Below are 20,791 nucleotides of genomic sequence, written 5' to 3' on the forward strand. Positions count from 1 at the left end.
ACAATTCTACACAGTGGAGACTTTTTATTGACTCATTAGCATTAGCATTAGTAGAGGCATTTGATGCAAGAAAGCAAGCTTATGCAGCATCAGCCAAAAAAAAAAAAAAAAAACCCACTTCCACTTCACCCCTCTGTTCATTCAAAATACCTGTCCAGCTGAGCCTTAAACTTATTTAGGCTATCAACCTCCACGACAAGGGATGGAAGTCTGTTCCACCAACCTACCACCCGCTGGCTAAAGGCAAATTTCCGCACATCTATCCTACATCTGTCTTTCCTCAATTTGAATTTATGCCCTCTCAGGTGATTATTCTGAGCTAGAGGAAGAATCCCATCAGCATTGAGCATGCTTAAACCATTCAAGGCTTTATACACCTCTATCAGATCACCTCGCTGGTGCCTAGTCTCCAGACACTGTAATTTGCAAAACTTAAGCCTTTCTTCGTAAGAGCACCCCTTTGTTCCATTCACTAATCTTGTTGCCCTTCTCTGTACTCGTTCCAGCAGCTCTACATCCTTCTTGAAATGAGGCATCCAGACCTGTATACAGTACTCTAGGTGTGGCCTGACCATTGCCTTATACAAGGGAATAATCACCTCCTTATCCCTGCTGGAAAAATTCCTGTATATCATTGACAATACTCCATGAGCTACTCTTGCAGCCCATCTGCACTGCTCAGAGAACTTCATATCTGCCTGCACAACCACCCCCAAGTCCCTTTCATTCTCTACCACTGTCAGTGTAGTACCACAGAGTTGATACGTTGCTCTGGGGTTGCTGTTTCCCATGTGTAGTACTTTACATTTGTCAATGTTAAACTTCATTTGCCACCTCTCAGCCCATCTGCTCAACCTTTCCAGATCCTGTTGCAGCAGCATAGTGTCAGTAGTGTCCTTGACAACCCTGCCAACCTTTGTATCGTCTGCAAACTTGGACATTAAGCCTGATATACCATCATCAATATCATTTATAAATACAGAAAACAATAATGGACCCAACACTGAGCCCTGAGGGACTCCACTAATAACATTAGTCCACGATGAGCAGTGTCCATTGATTACCACTCTCTGTCTTCTCCCCCTCAACCACCCCTTTATCTATAGCAGCAATTTTCCTCCAATGTCACACTGCTCCAATTTGTGTAGCAGTCTTCCGTGTGCAACAGTATCAAAAGCCTTTCTAAGATCCAAGTATATAATATCAAAGCTATTCCCTGCATCCAGTTCTTTTGTGACTGCATCATAGTATCCAATCAAATTGGTCAGGCAAAACTTCCCCTTAACAAAACCATGCTGTGTCCGAGCTATAACTGAAGTCTTGTCTAAATGATCCTGCAGTGCTTCTTTAACCAGTGCCTCCATTAATTTTCCTGGAACAGAAGTTAAGCTCACAGGTCTATAATTACTTGTGTCAGCCTTTGATCCTCCTTTGTGAATTGGGGTCACATTTGCACATTTCCAATCTATGGGTACCTCCCCTGAGTCCAAGGAAGCTCTCATAATTATGGTTAAGGGTTTGCTTACTACATTTGCTGCCTCCTTTAATATAACTGGATAGATCCCATCCACCCCGGGTGCCTTTCTTGTGTTTATCTTCAACAATTTCTCCTCCACTTTACTCCCAGTTATTTCAAGATTCTGTAGCTTACTGCTAGAGTTGAATACACCTCTGGCATTCCCCTTGCTGAATAACTCCTCATGTGTGAATGTCGATGCAAAATATTCATTTAGTTTGTTAGCTACTTGAGCAGGATCATCAACAGTTGACCCATCAATATCAAGGATAGGAGTTATTAGATCAATATTAGATAGGAGTCTCAAAGCTGTGTTGCTCCACAATGGAAATAAATACGTGTCAATTCCAGTAGCTCACTCTGTGCACTTGAAAGAAATATATGAAAACTTAAAGAAGTTGTTGACATATATTAAGTATGAAGAACATGGTTGGTCTATGCTGACTTTAAAGTGATAGGCATGTTACTTAGACATCAATCTGGCTACAGAAAAATGCCTTGTTTTTGTGTGAGTGGGACAGTAGGCCAAGGAGTAAGCACTGGGGTGTCAAGGTCTGGCCAGAGAGGGCCAGTTTTTTGCCTGGATCCAAAAACATAGTTCATAGACCCCCAAAACTGTCCTAATTCTACTCTTGCACTCGGACTGGATTTGGTAAAACAGTTTGTGAAAGCTTTACATCAAAAAGGTCCCTTCTTCAACTACCTTTTTACTAAATTCCCATCAATCACCCTAGAAAAACTAAAACAAGGTGTTTTTGTTGGACGTCAAATTCACTATTTGACAAAGGTCCAAGATTTTGAGGGAGATTTTATTCTATAAGAATAAAATAGAGAAAAAAGGCATGGATTAGCGTCAGGTCTGTCATTGAGAACTTAGGGAATATCAAGGATCCAAACTACTAGAATATAGTTGAAAATATATAGGCAAAGTTTAAGAAGCTGAGCTGCAAAATGAGGTAACATGGTTCATTTTTTACATTCCCACATCAACTACTTTGCAGAAAATCTTAGGAAGTGTTTCCCTAGGACAATAGTAAAGACATGGATCCCATCAATTACCGAAGAAAAGCTAAAACACAGTGTTTTTGTTGGACGTCAAATACGCAAACTGATGAGGATCCGAGATTTTGAGGGAACTATGAAAAAGGCATGGATTAGCTTCAGGTCTGTTGAGAACTACTTAGGCGACAACAAGGATCCAGACTACAAGTGGATTCCGGTTATTTGGGCCACTGGTTAATCGGGGCAGCCGTTTATTTGGGGCAAATCTTAAAAAACAGAAACCAATCGAGAAAATAGCCAGGGTTTACTTCGCTTAATTGGGACAGCATGCCGTTTAATCGGGGCAGGAGACCGCAGCACTGGAGATTACCCTACGATTGTCTCCGACGGTACGACATGGTTCGGTCGAAATTCTGGAGGTCACAACCATAAAACAATAAAAACAATTAGCAGTCACCTGTTTATTGGGCTTTTCTGTTAGTGCAATCTATCATAAACGGACAGTAATCTCGATCTTATTGAATTTGCGGTAATACCGACAGCTGGAATTCTGTGGGTTATTATGGTGAAATGTGTTTATACTTCCATGAAATCTTCAATCAAATAAAAAAATTAATTTTCAGATCTTCTCTTCATTCCTATTTTTAAAACTTTGTAACTCGTTACTCCGTTCTCACTTGCGCATATCGTGTTACTTGCAATTTGTGTGTGTGCCGTGTTCTTTGTTATGGATTGCTTATCTTTTTACTGTTTTAAATTTTAAACCCCACCCACAAATATCAGTGAACAGAAATGTCAACTAGTACGTATTAATTATTCCGATTATCACGTATATTCTTCCGATTCTCACATATATTTTAATTGGTAAGGTAATAAAGGGTAAATTTGTGCTTAATATATCTTTGCTTTTATAGCCTGTGGATAATATTCCTCCTATTTTCGCTAATTAGAATCGCTGTGTAATAGAATTAAAATTCAATTCACAAACGTGATCACAATGTCCGGCGCTTGCTGAACATCGTATAGTGAACGGTACTTTACTGTGGTGAGTTCGTTGTAACGTGATTTGATTGTACAGGATGGCGCCTCCGTAGCCAGGTGGGAAGGAGCAGCAGTGCGTAGCACACGATTCTTGATTAGACCGAGGTTCAAGCCCGTCACCACCAAATACGGAGAATGCGGAGAGGTCAGGGAATGACCACCGTATATCCCGGAACAATATGGCCTTAGTTGCTAATGCTCCTAAAAACTAAATAACAAACAAACAAACAACGATTGTACAGTGGACTAATTGTAGGGGGGGGGGTAAATTGTATTTTTAACTACAGGCATACTTCGGTTAACGTTACCTCTGATAATGAAGCTTCGATATAACGAAGTCGGCAATTTCAAGCCCCATTTAACATTTAAAAAAATATATTCCAGTTTAATCACCTGAAATCTAAACAAACTGAAGAAATTACGGAAACCTTTGGGGCTTCTCGTGGTTGGTTCGAGAAATTTAAAAAAACGGGCCAGGATTCATAGTGTAAAATTAACAGGAGAAGCTGCAAATAAGTTTCCAGGAAAACTAAAGGAAATAATTGAACGTGAAAATTTTCCATATTTGGTGTTCAATGTTGACGAAAGCGGTTTGTTTTGGAAACGGCTGCCAACAAAAAGCTTCATTTCTATTGAAGAAAAATCAGCTGCTGGGTTCAAAGCAGCCAAAGACCGTTTAACGTTACTCTTTGGATCAAATGCCTCTGGCGATTATAAATTAAAATTGTTATTAGTTTACCATTCAGAAAATCCGAGGGCGTTAAAAGGTAACATAAAAATGAATTTACCTGTAATATGGAAAGCAAATAGAAAAGCGTGGGTTACCAAGGAGTTATTTACTGATTGTTTTGTTAACCACTTTTGTCCTGAAGTAAAACGGTATTGTCAAAAAAAAACAACTTTGAAGAAAAAGCCCTTTTGTTGTTAGACAATGCTCCGGGACATCCTACTGATCTTAACACGTTGGACACATGCATTCCTGTCAAAGTTGTGTTTCTTCCAGCAAACACAACTTCCCTGATTCAACCATTGGATCAGGGAGTAATAGCATCATTTAAAGCTTATTATCTGCGTCGAACATTAAGCAGTTTAACTGAACTAGAGGATAAAGAGGAAATGACAGTTAAAACTTTTTTTGGAAAAACTACACCATTAAAAACGCAATTGAAAACATTGATAGTTCTTGGAAAGAAGTCACTAAGAAATGCTTAAATGGAGTTTGGCGCAAAATATGGCCAGAAGTTGTACTAGAAGAAGAAAATAACATCCAAGAAATTAGAAATGAAGTTATCCAGATGGCTCAATCAATAGGTTTCGAAAATGTCGATGAAGAGGATGTTAGAAATTTATTGAATGCAGAAAATGATCGTTTTTCAGTGGAAGATTTAGAAAACCTTGTTAGCAACAAAGACAAAGATAATGAAGACGAAGTTAAAGAAGTTCCTGCCGAAAAAGTGTTAACCAAAGATTTAAAAAGGTGCTTAAATGACATTGAAAACGTTTTAAATTTTTTTAGTGAAAATGATCCTGATTTAGGAAGAAGTGTTATTGTTAAGCGATCAGTGTTAAATGCAATAACTCCGTATAGGCAATTGCTAAATGAAAGAGAAAAAGAGCATAAACAACAACTTTAGACTTGTATTTTAAAATGTGATTTCACTTTGTATGTAAGTTGACTGTTTATTTAATAAAACTTTTCTTTGTTAGGAAAAAAAGCTTTTCATTTTCTTTACGTAGGAACGTATCCCTATTCTGGCCATAGTATTTTTACCTCTGAAAACGAAGTTTCGCTTAACGAAGTAATTTCGTAGAACGCATCCTATTCGTTATTCGAGGTATGCCTGTATTTACGTGAAACTTCGGATAATTGGGGCAGCCGTTTAATCGGGCCAAAATGCACTAGTCCCGATGTGTCCCAAATAACCGGAATGGACTGTAGTTGAAAATATGTTGGCAAAGTTTAAGAAGCGGAGCTGCAACATGAGGTATCATGGTATATTTTTTCACTCTCACATCAACTACTTTGCAGAAAATGTAGGAAGTGTTTCACTAGGACAACAATAATGACATGGAGATGAGGTATCAGGGGAGGTGGAATGTCAGCATGATGGCTGACTATTGCTGGCTGTTTGTTATTTGGTTTTTAGGAGCATTAGAACTAAGGCCATATTGCTCCGGGGATATGCGGTGGTCATTCCCTGACCTTTCTTCATCCCCCATAATTGGTGGTCACAGGCTTGAACCACGGTCTAATCAAGAAGCATGTGCTACGCACTGCTGCTCCTGCCCACCTGGCTACAGAGGCAACATTGCTGGCTACTGAAGAGGGACTATAAAGTAGATGGATCTGCAAGAAAATTAATGAGGTAAGACACCTCACCTGATGGAAATAAATGGAAGTCATTTTTTGAATCAGCATTAGAAAATGATTAAAGAAGACCATTTTCTGAGAAAAGATGATAAATGTTGAGTATTGTAATTCAAATGACCAAAATTCACGTGACATCACATTGATTCCATCCCTAAATGTTTCTCAAGGAACAACACCATTCAATAATTTCATTGAGAAAACATGATTCATCAGCTGACATTTTTTTTGAGTAAAAGCACTGTGTGCATTACTGCTCTTGTTGGTTTCATATGCAAGATTTTAATGTTATCTCATGTTGAATCTGTTGAGAAAAGTTTCTCAGTTAGCACACAATATCTTTTGAAAAACATGAATGCTATTGAATGCTACCGTTGCCTGGAGAAATATTCACAGAGCAGGGTCCATTGCTGGGGACTTACACACCTTAAAATTATTTAAAACATGATAGAAACTTCAAGAAATGCTTCAAATAAATGAAAGTAAGCTATATATAAAGTGAAAACAATTAACATAATTAAAAGCTTATTTAATTAAAATAAGAAAACAAAAAGAAATGTGTAGTTTAATGGAAATGAAGAAGAGAGACATAGTTGATCTCATAAAAGAATAAATTCAGCCACAGATGGCACAGTTCTGCAGCTGAAGTCAATAATTATCAATTAAAATTGTACGATGTGCAATATATATTTTTACAATTAAAAATAAAAGAATGCAGTTGGGGATGTTTTTTTCCTTAGCATGGTTAGAAGCAGATTTACTTTTTATTTTATTTTTTTTAACTAGTTTAGGTAATCATTATTTTTTTTTTCCAAGCCAATGAAAAATTAATAAATTACTTCTCTTTCCAGATGCCCTTTAACCAAAATAAATATTGTAGTTTTTACTCAGAAAGATATGTGAGATCTCTGTGGATAGGTGGAATAGGACCAGGGCATGTCTGCCAGAGGCAAAAGTTGAGGTTGTAGAGCAGATATCATCTTTTAAGGCAACTAAGGGTGATATTGTTGTAAACGTTTTCACCAATGACATTAAGAGTAGGAGATCTGCAGATTTACTTGGTCCTTGAGGTTGTCACAGACATTACCTCAGATATGCCAGACAAGCTGTACTTACTACCTGGGAGTCTAAAACGCTGATGGAACTGATATTCGGGTGACACTCAAGTCAAGTGGACCCAATTTTGGCGAAGTCCGGACGGTCTGTGACAGCCAAATCCTCTGCTTGCACTCTCACGATGGTGGGACTGTTAGTAATCCTGGGTATAACCTCCATGCATAAGTATATGGTGGGTGACCACCCAGGTGTGAACCAACGTAAGCAGGGGTTGAGGTGTGGCACCCACACCACATGGAGGAATGCCACCCCTCTATGTTACCAGGCAGTACTACGTGGTAGATGACTCTCATCAACAGGTGAAATACTACCACTTTGCTTATTGGAGGCTTGAAGTGGTGGAACCCATGTTTAGTCTCTAGAGCTAAGTTCCGGTCAACCCTTCCCTATCTCTTCCGTTATGCAGTATGAATAATGACTTTTGAGGTTATGATGGGGTGTTCGTCTAAAACGGTGTTCGCAGGCCGGCCACTATTTAGTACACCGGACCGAACCTATTGGTAACTCTTTAGGAGGCTTCCAGATCAGCTAGTGTATAATCTTGCTACCTCTACTCTGCCAGATAGTGACTGTAGGGAGTCCGAGCGGTGTGTGTATGCGGGGAGCATTGTCAAGGCCACATTATATTCTTACCATGTGTACGCCATATCAAAAAATTTCATTACTTCAAACAGCGTGTCCCATCCACTTTTTCTTACTATTGAATACACCATGAATTGTCAAACTAATAGAGCAGGCTTATCTGCGAAAAGATCTAAACCTCCCAATAACTTTTCCTAATTCATTTCACAAATATACGTGGTCTCAATTCTAATCTCAATGATGTCCATTTCCACTTGCAGTCTGCCAAACCCCATGTATTTTTTCTGACAGAATCTCAGTTATCAGTTGATTCAACTACTGCCCATCTCAGATGCCCAAATTATTTGCTGTATGATTCATTTTGCCTCAAAGGTGGTACTTGTGCATATGTCTGTGCTGATGTTCCCTGTCAGAGACTTGGCAATTTGGAATCTCCTCTCTTTGATCTTCTCTGGCTTAAAATTTTTCTACCTCATTGTGTCAAATTCATCTGTTGTCTCTACCTTTCTCCCAACTCCACTAATCACTTGGAGCTCTTTGACTTCCTCTCTTTGCAACTTGACTTTCTCCAGTGCAACTTTCCTAACAGTGAGGCAATTTTCCTTGGTGATTTTAATGTTCACAACTCCAGCTGGCTTCCGTTTTCTAGTCCCACCAACCCAGCTGGTCGAGATGCTGAGGCTTTTGCAATTACTAATGACCTTGCACAGATTGTTCATTTACCTACAAGAATACCAGACAATCCTAATCACACAGCCAACATGCTTGATCTTTTTTTCACAAACAACCCATCTAAGTACATGGTCAAAGTGAATTGTCCTTTAGGCACTTCAGTCACAACTTGGTGATTGTCTCTTCTCCAATGGAGCCTTTATCTCATGGCTATTCACAACCTCGTGTTGTTTGGCATTACAAGAATGCAAAATGGGATGACTTGCGAGATTTCTTTTCCTTGGTCGGATTACTGTTTTAAAACGTCTGATGTCAACGTTTGCTCAGGTCTTGTCAGTGAAATTATTCTTGCAGGAATGGAATCTTTTATTCCACACTCCACTTTAATATCTCGTCCTTTATCTAAACCTTGGTTTTCCAATAAATGTGTTAAGGCTGGTCAAGAGAAGGATGTTGCATATCGTAATTGACTTGTTTCTAATTCTTCAGTTTCATTTTCTGCCTGCACCAAAGCGCGCAACAGTTCTAAAGCAGTTATTAATCAGTCCACACTGGAGTTTGAACAGGCTAAGAGTAGAAAACTTGCTCCTTGCCCTGATGTCTGATGTCGAGCAGTCTGGTCTCTTCCCAAAGCTATTGGCTGCAACTTTAGTCCATCTCTGCTCCGACCATTGTCCAAACCAGATGGTTCGGTTGTCATTTCAGCCAAGGATAAAGCCGACCTGCTAGCATCCCATTTTTCTTCCAATTCATGTATTAATGATCTTGATAAAACACCTCCCACCATTCCCAACACGCTCCATTCAATGCCTCCTGTGGTCTTCCGCCACAAGGATGTCAGATGGATTTTGACGAATCTTGATGCTAAGAAAGCTCCAGGTCCCGATGATATTTCTCCACTTGTTCTCAAAACCTGTGCTCCTGAACTTATTCCTGTTCTTTGCCGCCTTTTTTCACTTTCTTATTCCAAAAGTGTTTTTCCTTCTGCTTGGAAATTTTGCTCATATCCAGCCAGTTCCTAAAAAGGGTGACAAATCCCTCCCATCCAATTATCGTCCCATTGCAATTACTTCTACTCTTTCTAAAGTAATAGAGAAATCAATTAACAGCCAACTCTTAAACTACCTAGAAACCTTCCGTCAGTGTCGATCCACTGGTGATATTAAGGCTTATGTTACCCATTTATGGACTAATTCAATGGAAAGGTTTGGTGAACCAAAAGTAGTTGCTCTTGACATCTCGAAGGCTTTCGATCGTGTTTGCCAACTGTTTTTAGTAATTGGTTATCCAGTTTTCTCTCTGATGGCTCACTGAGGGTGATGGTAGATGACTCTCTGTCTTCTAACTTCTCTACTAGTGGCCTCCAAGGTTCAGTTCTTTCCCCCACTCTTTTCCTCTTGTATATTAATGACCTTCCATTGATTGGAAATCCTATCCACAGTTTTGCCAATGATAGCACATTGCATTCTACTTTCCATTTTGAGAAACCTTGCCCTGCTCAATCAGCTTCAACTTCTCGAAAATCTGCTACCAATTCCTTAAATGCCAATCCTCGGGTAATTCTCCAGGGGGGAAAGACAACTTAATTGATTTCAACCCTTCAAAAACTCAGTCTTGTCTTATATCTCACAAAAAGGATTCTTCTGCGCCTATGCTTATATTTAGTGACACTCCGATTTCTAGGCAAAATGATATATCTCTTTTGAGGATTACCCTGACTTCTAATCTCCCTTGGCACAAGCACATTACAAATATTGCTTCCTCTACATCTAAAAAACTTGGTTTTCTCTTTCGCTCTCGGTGTTACTTTTCTTCCAAACAGCTGCTCACTCTGTATAAATCGCAAATCCACCCTGCTATGGAATATTGTTCCCACATCTGGGATAGTGCCCCCAAAACCTCTCTCAGGCTTCTTGATTCCATTCAGAAGAGGGCAATTAGGTTAATTAATGATTCATCTCTAACAGAGTCTCTCCACTCGCTGTCTCATAGACATACTGTTTCTGCTGCATGCCTCTTCTACATATACTTCCATGGGCACTGTTCTTCTGAATTGGGTTCTGTAATTCCCGCTCTCTCTCTTTCAAAACAGTCCAGACACGTGCCGCCACCAGCCAACATCCATTTACTGTCCAACTTAAAACTCACAGAACCAACTTTTCATCTTCCTCGTTTATTCATTCATCTGCCATTTTCTGGAATGACCTTCCTTCATATTTATTTCCTGAAAATTGCAGTCTACAGAAGTTCAAGTCCAATGTTAACAAATATCTTCTTTCGTCTTCTCAACCTCCAACCCAAGCACGGTACTAAGTACTATAGGTTCTTATACCGCTCGTGTTTGGGGTTTACATTAAAAAAAAAAAAAAAAAAACCTTAACAAGTACAGGTCAGTGTTGAAAAAAAGTCGTGAGTTACGGGTATATGATAAGAGCCTTGTCAATCGATTCAGCCCTGGAGAGATTGTGCAAGGCTTGTGGGATAGAATTTTTTTCAGCATAGCGTGTGTGCTTGTTAACAGGAGAGACTGCGTCTTTAAGGATGGGATACACTTAAATAGAAAGGATGCAAGAGTGTTTGTTGATTGTATCGGGGCAGTATTAGCTGGGTCAGAAAACTGCTAGCTTGGGGGGATTCACAGACAAAAAGGTTAAAATTAGAAGTCGGCAGAGGTGAAGGTGATTCTTGCACTAATTCTATTAGAATGAGCAGCGGCCTGTACAGAGGGGTGCTGGGAGTTTAGGGACTGAAGCTAGTCATCATGAAACAAATAAATACATGGACAGTGTTAGGGTAACTAAGAATAAGAATAGGTGTATATATACTTTCATTTACACCAGTGCTAGAAGTATAGTATATAAATTTCATGATTTTGAAGTGCTGGTCAAGACATCAAAGGTGGATATTGTTGGGATATCAGAGACGTGGTGTCACACAGATATTGGGAATGCAGAATTGGAATTTGAGGAGTACAATTTGTACAGAAAGGATAGGAAGGGAGTAGGGGTTATGCTGTTAATTAAGAAAAACATAAAATCTAAACAAGTGCAATGTTCAGTCAGTTTGGTGTGACATAAGCACTGGGAAAGCAAAACTAAGAGTAGGAGTATGTTATAGGCCCAATGACTTGAATGATAACAACGAACAATTGTACAGAGAAATAAAGTGGGCTAGTAAATCAGAATGTCTTATAATGGGAGATTTTAACTTCCCAAATATTGACTGGAACTTGTGGGTTAGTAACTCGCACACTAGGAAGACTTTTGTGGATTTATTGGTTGATTGTTTTCTGCAGCAGCATGTTCGAGAGGCAACCAGAGAGGGTAATACTCTTGATCTGGTTATCAGCAGTGATCATTGGTATGTTAAGAATTTGCAGATAAAGGAACCACTAGGTGGTAGTGATCACAGTGTACTGATGTGGGATTTACCCAAAGAGGTAACTAGCATCAGGGGTAAAAGAAACGATTTTTAGTTTCGTAAAGATGACTACAGTGGTTTCAGACAGTTTTTAAATTCTGTACAGTGGGACTAACTGATGATGTTACCAACAGCAAATTCTAAGTGGGAAGCATTCAAAGAATTAATTGTTGAAGCTACTAAACTTTTCATTCTGAATAAGAAATATTGTTCAAGGTTTAGGCCTAAATGGCTGTCAAATGAACTAATGAGACTCATGGCAGAGAAGAAAAATGCATGGGATGCATATAAATTATGATGCGACACAGAAGCCTACGGCAGATATAAGCTAGTCTGTAATCAAGTCATAAAAAGGATTAGGCAAGCGAAGGCAGAGTACGAGAAATCTTTGGCAAAGGGTGCTAATAAAAACAGCAAGGACTTTTTTACTTATATGAACCTAGAAGGAAGGGGATGAATCTGATTGGTCCACTTGATATTGATGGTTTGACTGTTGATGATCCTGCTCAGATAGCAAACAAACTGAACGAGTATTTTGCATCTAAATTCACACATGAGGAGTTATTAAGGAAGGAAAATGCCAGAAGTTTATCAAATTGTAATAGGGTGCTTTATGATTTTGTAATAACTGAGAGGAAAATGGAGGTGAAATTGTTGAAGTTAAACATAAGAAAAGCACCTGGGGTGGATGGGATCTATACAGTTCTGTTAAAGGAGGTAGGGCTGCCACCTCTCTAACCTTACATTTGGGCAAAAAATCTGGACTTTTGAGGATGCCTTTCTCTATTTTACCAACACACAGCTTACATTCTCTTACAGTCTTTTCAAAAATGCCTGAATCTTTAATAACAGTTTATTATGATAATAGGGTAATGACACATCACTCGCAATGTAATAACATGTTAAATATTTTAATTCAATAGCTCAAATCCCTTTAATTAACAGAATTCACACTTACCATTCTTATGCAGATTGTTAATTCGTAATAAATTATGCACAAAAAAATTTAATTATGTTATGAATGAAAAAAATACTTTTGTTTTTTTCTCAGCATAATTTATTTGCTGTTCTCTACATTTCTTTTATATTTTTCCACTGATGCAATTTTTCTCTGTAAATATGTGTTTTAGGATAAATATGAATGGAAATCTTTACACAGCATGTCACTGAAATTGAATTTTGTAAGCAATAGTCTCTTAATTGAATCCACATCAATCGAATTTCTATCACTGAAAACAGTCTTTCAATAAATGCATTTATTGAAAAGAAAAATTGAGGAATTATTAACAGCTCTTCATTCTTACAGTGGCTAAAATGATTAGCCCATCTTACATTACAAGGAACAGAAACTTCAGTATCCTTAATTTCCACTACTAATTTTTTTTTTAATTACAAAACTGATCAAAGCACTTCACATCATCCACACACACACTCCTTTTGTATGAAGATACCTAATTGTTGAAACCGCACTATCCCATTCAAGTGGCTCTCTTAAAGACATCCACCTGAATGAAGAAACTTCATCCATTGGTTTCAACCACATGTCCAAGTATTCAGTGCATGATGAATATAATTTCTGGATATTTCTTCTGAAAATTCTGCATTTCTCTGTATATCCTTCTTGGCTCTTCTCCAACATTTACTTTACTTTGAGGGAAATTAACTGACATTTACTTCTTTCTGACAGAAAGAAGTATCACCTACGGAAGCACGAGCTTCAATAACTTCTATCAAAGAATTGTCATTCCTTTAAATGCTCATTATATGTGAATTGAAGACTGACATTACGGTTCAGCAATGAACAAGATAACTTTCACTAAACTCATCTTCAAAGAAAAGTTAAAATCTTGTGGAGATTTCTTGAAACAAAAAGAAAGACCTTAGGGCTGGATAAATACTTATAATCCTTTCAATTGCAGGTAATAGAGAAAGCCAGCATGTTCTGCTATGATACAGAAGTTTTTTATAGGTAACCTCTGTAAATTCACATAATTTTTTTAGGTTTTCAACAGGTAGTGTGTAGACACTGAAATAATTAAAAATCTTAGGAACAAGAGTCAATATCTACATCAGTTGCATCTGCTCCATGCTGGATACAGTTATGCAGAATGTGGGCAGTGCAGCCCACTCCTATTAGCGGTCAACCAAATAATCTTTGTAAATTTTAAAATACATTATTCTCATTGTATCTCTGCACTCCTCCAAACATTGTGTTAACAATTATCTCCACCTAATGCAATATTTTTCATAGCCAGAAATAGTAGCTGCAGTCTTACCTGACTTATTTAATTCTTGTTAACCTTTGAGCCACCATTTGTCCAGTCAAAATGATGCACAAGAATAGGGAAAATTTTCAAAAATCCATGATTACTGGCATCAGTGGAAACTCCAAAAAACTGTACATAACAACTTCTTCAACTGAATGGACTGCTAAGACAGGATTATTAATGGCTTCAGTCTTTGTTTTTGCACAAGATAATCTCCTAGCAATATCTGAATCAGAGCATATCAACTTCTGTTGTAGAAGACATCGAATTATAGCTGTGGTGATGTGCCACTGTATGAAAGGCAAAGGTTCCTTCAGCAACACTCTTGCATCAAGCCGTTTAGGGACGTTTATTAAAAAATCCATTACCTTGCTGCAACATTTTTCAAATCTAATGTTCTTATGTTTCTCTGAATTCATGTTGGATGCTCAAATCACCTGAACCCTTATTAGCAACCAAGATGTAGCTTTCTGGACTGCAAACGATGCATTCTGCCACCTCATCTACTGTTCTCTTTCAAAAACCTGGATATTTTATCCTCAAGTCATCCAAAACTTGCACTTCCTTTTTGGCATAATAGGTATTCCCGAATTTGTGTAAATTAAGGGATTATTTGAAGAAGTGACAGATTACTTCATCAGCTGATAATTAAGAAATACCGCATACAAAAGCTGTGCTTACTCATAATAAATACGACAAATTGAAGCTGAACAAATTATAGTTTCTACGAACTGCTGAAAGAATAGAAAATGTGAGATCTCTTAATTTTAAAAATGTGGAATTGTAATTTCATTACAATTCCACATTTTTAATTCCACATTAATTTCATTACAATTCTTTTCAATTCCACATTAATTTCATTACAATTCCACATTTTTAAAATTAAGAATGAATTTCAGGTAAAATAAGGTTCAAATAAGTAAAATCCAAATTAGGATGAATTTCAGGTAAAATAAATAACGAGAGAAAATTTATTTTCAATTGTCTACTCACCAAGAATGTAAAAGAGAATTTAAAAAAAAATGGAGTGAAAAGGTCAAACTTTTTTTTATGAGTACCCCAAACACAAGAGGTATTAGAACCTATAGTATAGTACTTAGTACCGTCCTTGGGTTGGAGGTTGAGAAGACGTAAGAAGATATTTGTTGACATTAGACTAATTTTCAGGATATACGTATGGAGGAAGATTGTTCCAGAAAACAGCAGTTGAATGAATAAACGAGGTAGATAAAAAAAGTGTGGTTCTGTTAGATTGAAGTTGGACAGTAAATAGGTTTTGGCTGGTGGCAGCACGTGTTTGGACTGGACTGTTTTGAAAGAGAGAGTGGGAATTATAGAAGCCAGTTCAGAAGAACAGTGCCCATGGAAGTATCTGTAGAAAAGGCATGCAGCAGAAACAGAACATCTATGAGACAGAAAGTGGAGAGAGACTGTTAGAGATGCATCATTAATTAACCTAACTGCCCTCTTCTGAATGGAATCTACAACGCTGGAGAGGTTTTGGGGGCACCGCCCCAGATGTGGGAACAATATTCCATGGTAGGGGCGGATTTTAGATTTGTACAGAGTGAACAACTGTTTAGAAGAAAAGTAGCACCGAGAGCGAAAGATAAAACCAAGTTTTTTAGAAGCAGAGGAAGTAATATTTGTAATGTGCTTGTGCCAAGAGAGATTAGAAGTCAGGGTAATCCTCAAAAGATATATATCATCATGCCTAGAAATCGGAGTGTCACCAAAGATAAGCATAGGAGCTGAAGATTCCTTTTTGTGAGATATAATACAAGACTGGGTTTTAGAAAGATTGAAATCAACTAAGTTGTCTTTGTCCTACTGGAGAATTACCTGGAGATAAGAATTTAGGGAATTGGTAGCAGATTCGAGAAATTGAAGGTGATTGAGCAAGGCTAGGTTTCTCAAACTGGAAAGTGGAATGCAATGTGGTATCATCAACAAAACTATGGATAGGATTTCCGGTCAATGGAAGAAGGTCATTAATATACAAGAGGAAAAGAGTGGGGGAAATAACTGAACCTTGGGGAACATCAGTATTAGTGGAGAAGTTAGAAGACAGAGAGCCATCACCCTCAATGAGTGGTCAGAAAGAAAACTGGATAACCAATTACAAAAAACAGTTGGCAATATATAAGATGGAAGCTTGTTCAGAAGACCTTTATGCCAAACATGATCGAAAGCCTTTGAGATGTCAAGAGCAACTGCTTGTGTTTCACCGAACTTTTCCATTGAATTTGTCCATAAATGGGTAACATAAGCCAGAATATCACCAGTGGATCAACACTGATGGAATCCATACTGGTGATCATTGATCAGATGGAAGGATTGGAAAGGTGAATTTCCGCACATCTGTTCTACTGTTGTCTTTCCTCAATTTGAATTTCTGTTTCCTCAGGTGAGTAAACTGAGTAAAAGGAAGAATCCCATTAATATTGAGCTTGCTCAAACCATTCAAGCCCTTATACACCTCAATTAGATCACCTTGCAAGTGCCTAGTCTCCAGAACCTGCAAATTGCAGAACTTGGCTTTTCTTAGTAACACCAACCCTTTTTCCCACTCACCAATCTCGTTGCCCATCTCTGTACTCATTCCAACAGCTCTACATCATTCCTAAAATGAGAACTCCAGACCTGTATACAATACTCAAGCAGTAGCTTGACCATTTACTCATAGAAGGGGACATTCACCTCCTTATCCCTGCTAGCAAAATTCCTGTGTATCACTGACTTTCACACAGGACACTGGCAAAAATAGACATTGGCCTCTGAGACGGTAACTAGCTACCATATTTGTCAGTATCAGTTTATTCAGTTATGAATTTTTGTAAACAACAACATGTAACATTTGTTTCTAGGATAAAATCATATTTCAAATTGCAAGAAACAATAATTGCAAAGTGCATGATGAATAGTTTGTGTATTTTTATAAGTTGCCGCTATTGACTGCAGTTAGTGTTCTCTGTTACAGACTGCAGTATTGCAATCTGTAAAATTTGCTTCTGTTATTTGTAACACAATTGGTAGTAGTACATCCTTGCGGAGGAAGGGGGGGGGTTAAAGTAGCCCACCAATACCCACATTATATCAAGGGTGCAGTGTATTTCTATAAGAAAAATATCTGTGAAATGGATGGAACTGTAATACAGCCTACTACATCTACCAAAGGGTTAAAAGTTAATTACATTCAATATACTAAATATCTGGGTTGTGATTTATGCTAAGGTAAAGAAAGCAACACGAGAACCACAGGAACTTTTACTGGTCAAGACCGTTTTCCCATACCGCAGCTTCTCCCTGCATTCTCAGTAAACAGAACGTGCATGTTATTGGTAGTGGCAGTAGAAGTTGATAATGATGTGTTGATTAGTTTTTTTCTTATTATTAAAAGCAGATTATCAGAGTTCATAAGTGTGCTGAAATTTACTTATGGGTACACCCTCCAGACTGCCTCAGTCTTAGGGTGTTTATCCCTCCCCTCCCCGCTGTTTTAACCCGATACAAAAACGACTTCCACAGGCGGTCTGTGTTATCAATAGTTGCAGTAGAAGTTGTTTTTCTATCAAGTTAAAACAGCAGGAAGGGGATGTATAAACACCCTAAGACTGAGGCAGTCTGGAGGGTGTACCGGTAATTAAATTTCAGCCGCAAAGGCAACTCCAATAATCTGCTTTTAATAATGAGAAAAAGGTAATCAGTACATCGTTATAGACTTTTATTGCCATTACCGTTAACATGCACCATCTGTTTACTGAGAATGCAGGGAGAAGCTGCAGTACCGGGAAACGCATTTGACCGCTAAAAGTTTCCCGTGGCTCTTGCGTTGGCTTTCTTTACTTTCACCGAGATTTAAAGCACAAAGCGACAACTGCAAGCTTTCACCAAATCTGTTGTTTACATTTTTAAAACCATCCACTTTTTAATTTATTTATTATTATTATGACAGCCCCAAACACGAAAGAAACAGAAGCTGTTAGAACCTGTAGTACTTAGTACTATGCATGGATTGGAGGCTGAGGAGACAAAAGATACTTGTTGACATTAGTGTTTGAATTTATGGAGATTGTAATGTTCACAAAATACATGTGAAGGAAAGCTAATTCCAAAAACTAGAAGGAACAGAGGAGAGGAAAAGTTCTGTGAGTTTGGAGTGGAATAGTGAATGGTTGTGTACTGTTACACAAAGTTCAAAAGAACAGTATCCTTGTAAGTATTTATACACTATGCAGCAGAAATTGAACGTTGGTGAGGAGACATAGAGGGTGGAGACATTGTGTGAAATAATGAAATTTTTGGTTATGGTGTACACACCCAGTTCACTGACATAATGTAATGTGGCGTCTACAATGCTTCCTGTATACATACTACTCAGACCCCTTCCAGTCATCCTGATTAGCTGATTCAGATACCTTCCAGAGTTTGTCCATTGTTATAATGGCCAGCTCGCAAACACTTTTAGAGCTGTACCCTCAGAATATGAGAAATATTGGATCTCATCATGACCTCAAGAGTCATCCACTTATGCTGCATGAAAAAAGAGATGTGGCTGCTGGACCTTTGCAACATGGGATTTACAACTTGAATCCTCCAGCAAAGTCTTAGTTTTGCACTGAATGGGGAGAGTCATCAACCACCTAGTATTGCCTGTTGAAAGGGGGGAGAGCAGCATCCTCTGTATGATGTGGATGCCACACCTTGATCCCTGCTTACTTTGGTTCACATCTTGGTGATCACCTCCAGTATGCAGTATGCCAAGTACAGTTTTCACACCTTGCCCTTGTGGGGTATATTCAGTGTTACTGACAGTCCCATCATGCAGGTGCAACCAGAGTATCCAGTTATTGCAGAACAACCAGACTTCACTAATTTCATTTGTTCTGATATGCAAATTAGACCTCTTTATCAGCTTCATTCCAGCAAGCTCTGGCCTGTCATACCTGGGAGAATGTCTTTGAGAAACCTTAGGTTGCAATCTACTTAGTCAACTTAAGTTTAAAAAAAGTAAAAGCCAAAATATTATAATAATAATAAAAAAATAAATAAATAATAATAATAATAAAGAGCACCTCCAGTTAATAAACATGTTTAGGTATAAAGAACAACCACTCTACATTTTTGTGCACAGCATCAGCAATCTCCACTTACTTCTTGGGCAGAACCAACTTTGAAGCAGAACCAACCTAATGAAACCAAATTTGTTTTTTGGGACCTATCCTTGTCACTGCTTTAGAATGCGATTGTTCAGCAAAGTTGCTTAAGATAAATGATACACTGTGATTGCCAAACCCCCTACAGAAAAGTTTTTGGACAAAAAATTATTCAATTTTAGTGCAGCTTTCTGATGGAGTGCTGCTTCAGAAAGCTACATTCAGATTTTCTATTGTTGTGTATAATTTATAAAAGCCAAAGCAATAGCACCTAAAGAAGTGTAGCCTTTGCAGAATAAGTTCTAGATTATTGGTTTTTTAATTTTTAAATTTTTTGTAGAATAATTTCTAGATTATTGGTTTTTTATTTTTTATTTTTTGTAAAATAAGTTTGGAATTAGAAGTATTACTCTAGTATGAAACATCTAATTCATTCTTGGGGACAAAAACAAATTTTTTTTTTTTAATATAGATATAATTGCTTTTTTTTTCCCTTAAGTTATTTTCACCTGGAAGTTTTCATGGTTACATTTATTCCCGGTGGAGCTCTTAAGGATAAATGGGTTGTTGCTACAGTTAAGAAGTTTGTATATACTGCATCAAATACTAAGCGTTTAATTAATCTTAACTACCTGTGACGAAAAAAAAAAAAAGTTATACCTCAAAATTAAAAAGTAGTAATTGTGTTTTGGCCTTGTGAAAAGTAGGAAGATCTTCTCATCGTATCATCTGTTGTGTTTTTGTGCCCTGTAGGATTGAACTCCCTTGCCAGATGCAAGGGAGTTCAATGAATTTTTAGATGGAGTCCAGATGAATTTTTAAGTGGAGAAATATGGCCATAAAAAATTATTCACAATTCTGTTTCTGTACAAAATACATCTGATGAGGCATTTTTTCGCTCAAACATCATTCATTATCTGCTCTTCTCTTAATTTTCCATAGATCTGTGGCTTCAGCTTTGAGTCCTTTTATTCTATACCACCCATTGTGTTGCAAGTTGTAGTTAAGAGGTTTGGGGGGTTATAATATGATTATTGTTATTGAGGCTTTTTTTTTTTTTTTTTTTTTTTGGAATGTGCTACTCAGTGAAATTGTCTTGTAAATAGTCTGTAACTTTCTGAGCCCTTATCAGATAGCAAGTGTTTAGATACAGTGAATTGGTAACTTACAAAATATGGTCTCATAAGGTGTCAGAAGTAAGTGATAGATATTTTATAGATAAAAGTGGAATAATAACAAGGTAACTCCTGGTAAAGGTGAATTTGGTATTAAATATTTCCGTATTAAGACCATTGCATTTATTAGGCAGTTTAAATCTTGTGGACCATGAGAAGACACGAAAATCATACTTTTGTATATGTATATTTAAGTTATACCTTCTAATAGCTTCGTGGATTAACATGTGTATATATATATATATATAAACAATTTTTTTTTTTTTCCTCAGTTAAAAAGTGTTTAAAAATTGACTGAAAAATATTGAAAACTCTTTAATTGTGTAACTTGCTATAGAATTAAAGGCTGTGTAAAGTATGCATTTTGCTGTTTTTCATATGTTTTGAAAAATCATTTCTTATTTGCATATTTTATCATCTTTTTTTTTTTTTTTTTTCAGTAAGTTTAAAAGTATTGTTTGATTCATGTCCATAAA

General features: G+C 37.5%; 1 protein-coding gene across 11 annotated transcripts in view; it reads left to right on the forward strand.

Moving 5' to 3' along the window:
* The window catches only part of Syp (synaptotagmin binding cytoplasmic RNA interacting protein), a 499,733-nt gene that overhangs the window by 476,936 nt on the left and 2,006 nt on the right, over positions 1–20,791 (forward strand). The window lies entirely within an intron of this gene.

The sequence above is a fragment of the Mastigoproctus giganteus genome, chromosome 1, assembly GCF_048544385.1.
Source record: "Mastigoproctus giganteus isolate SK-2022 chromosome 1, ASM4854438v1, whole genome shotgun sequence".
Classification (NCBI taxonomy): Eukaryota; Metazoa; Arthropoda; class Arachnida; order Uropygi; family Thelyphonidae; genus Mastigoproctus; species Mastigoproctus giganteus.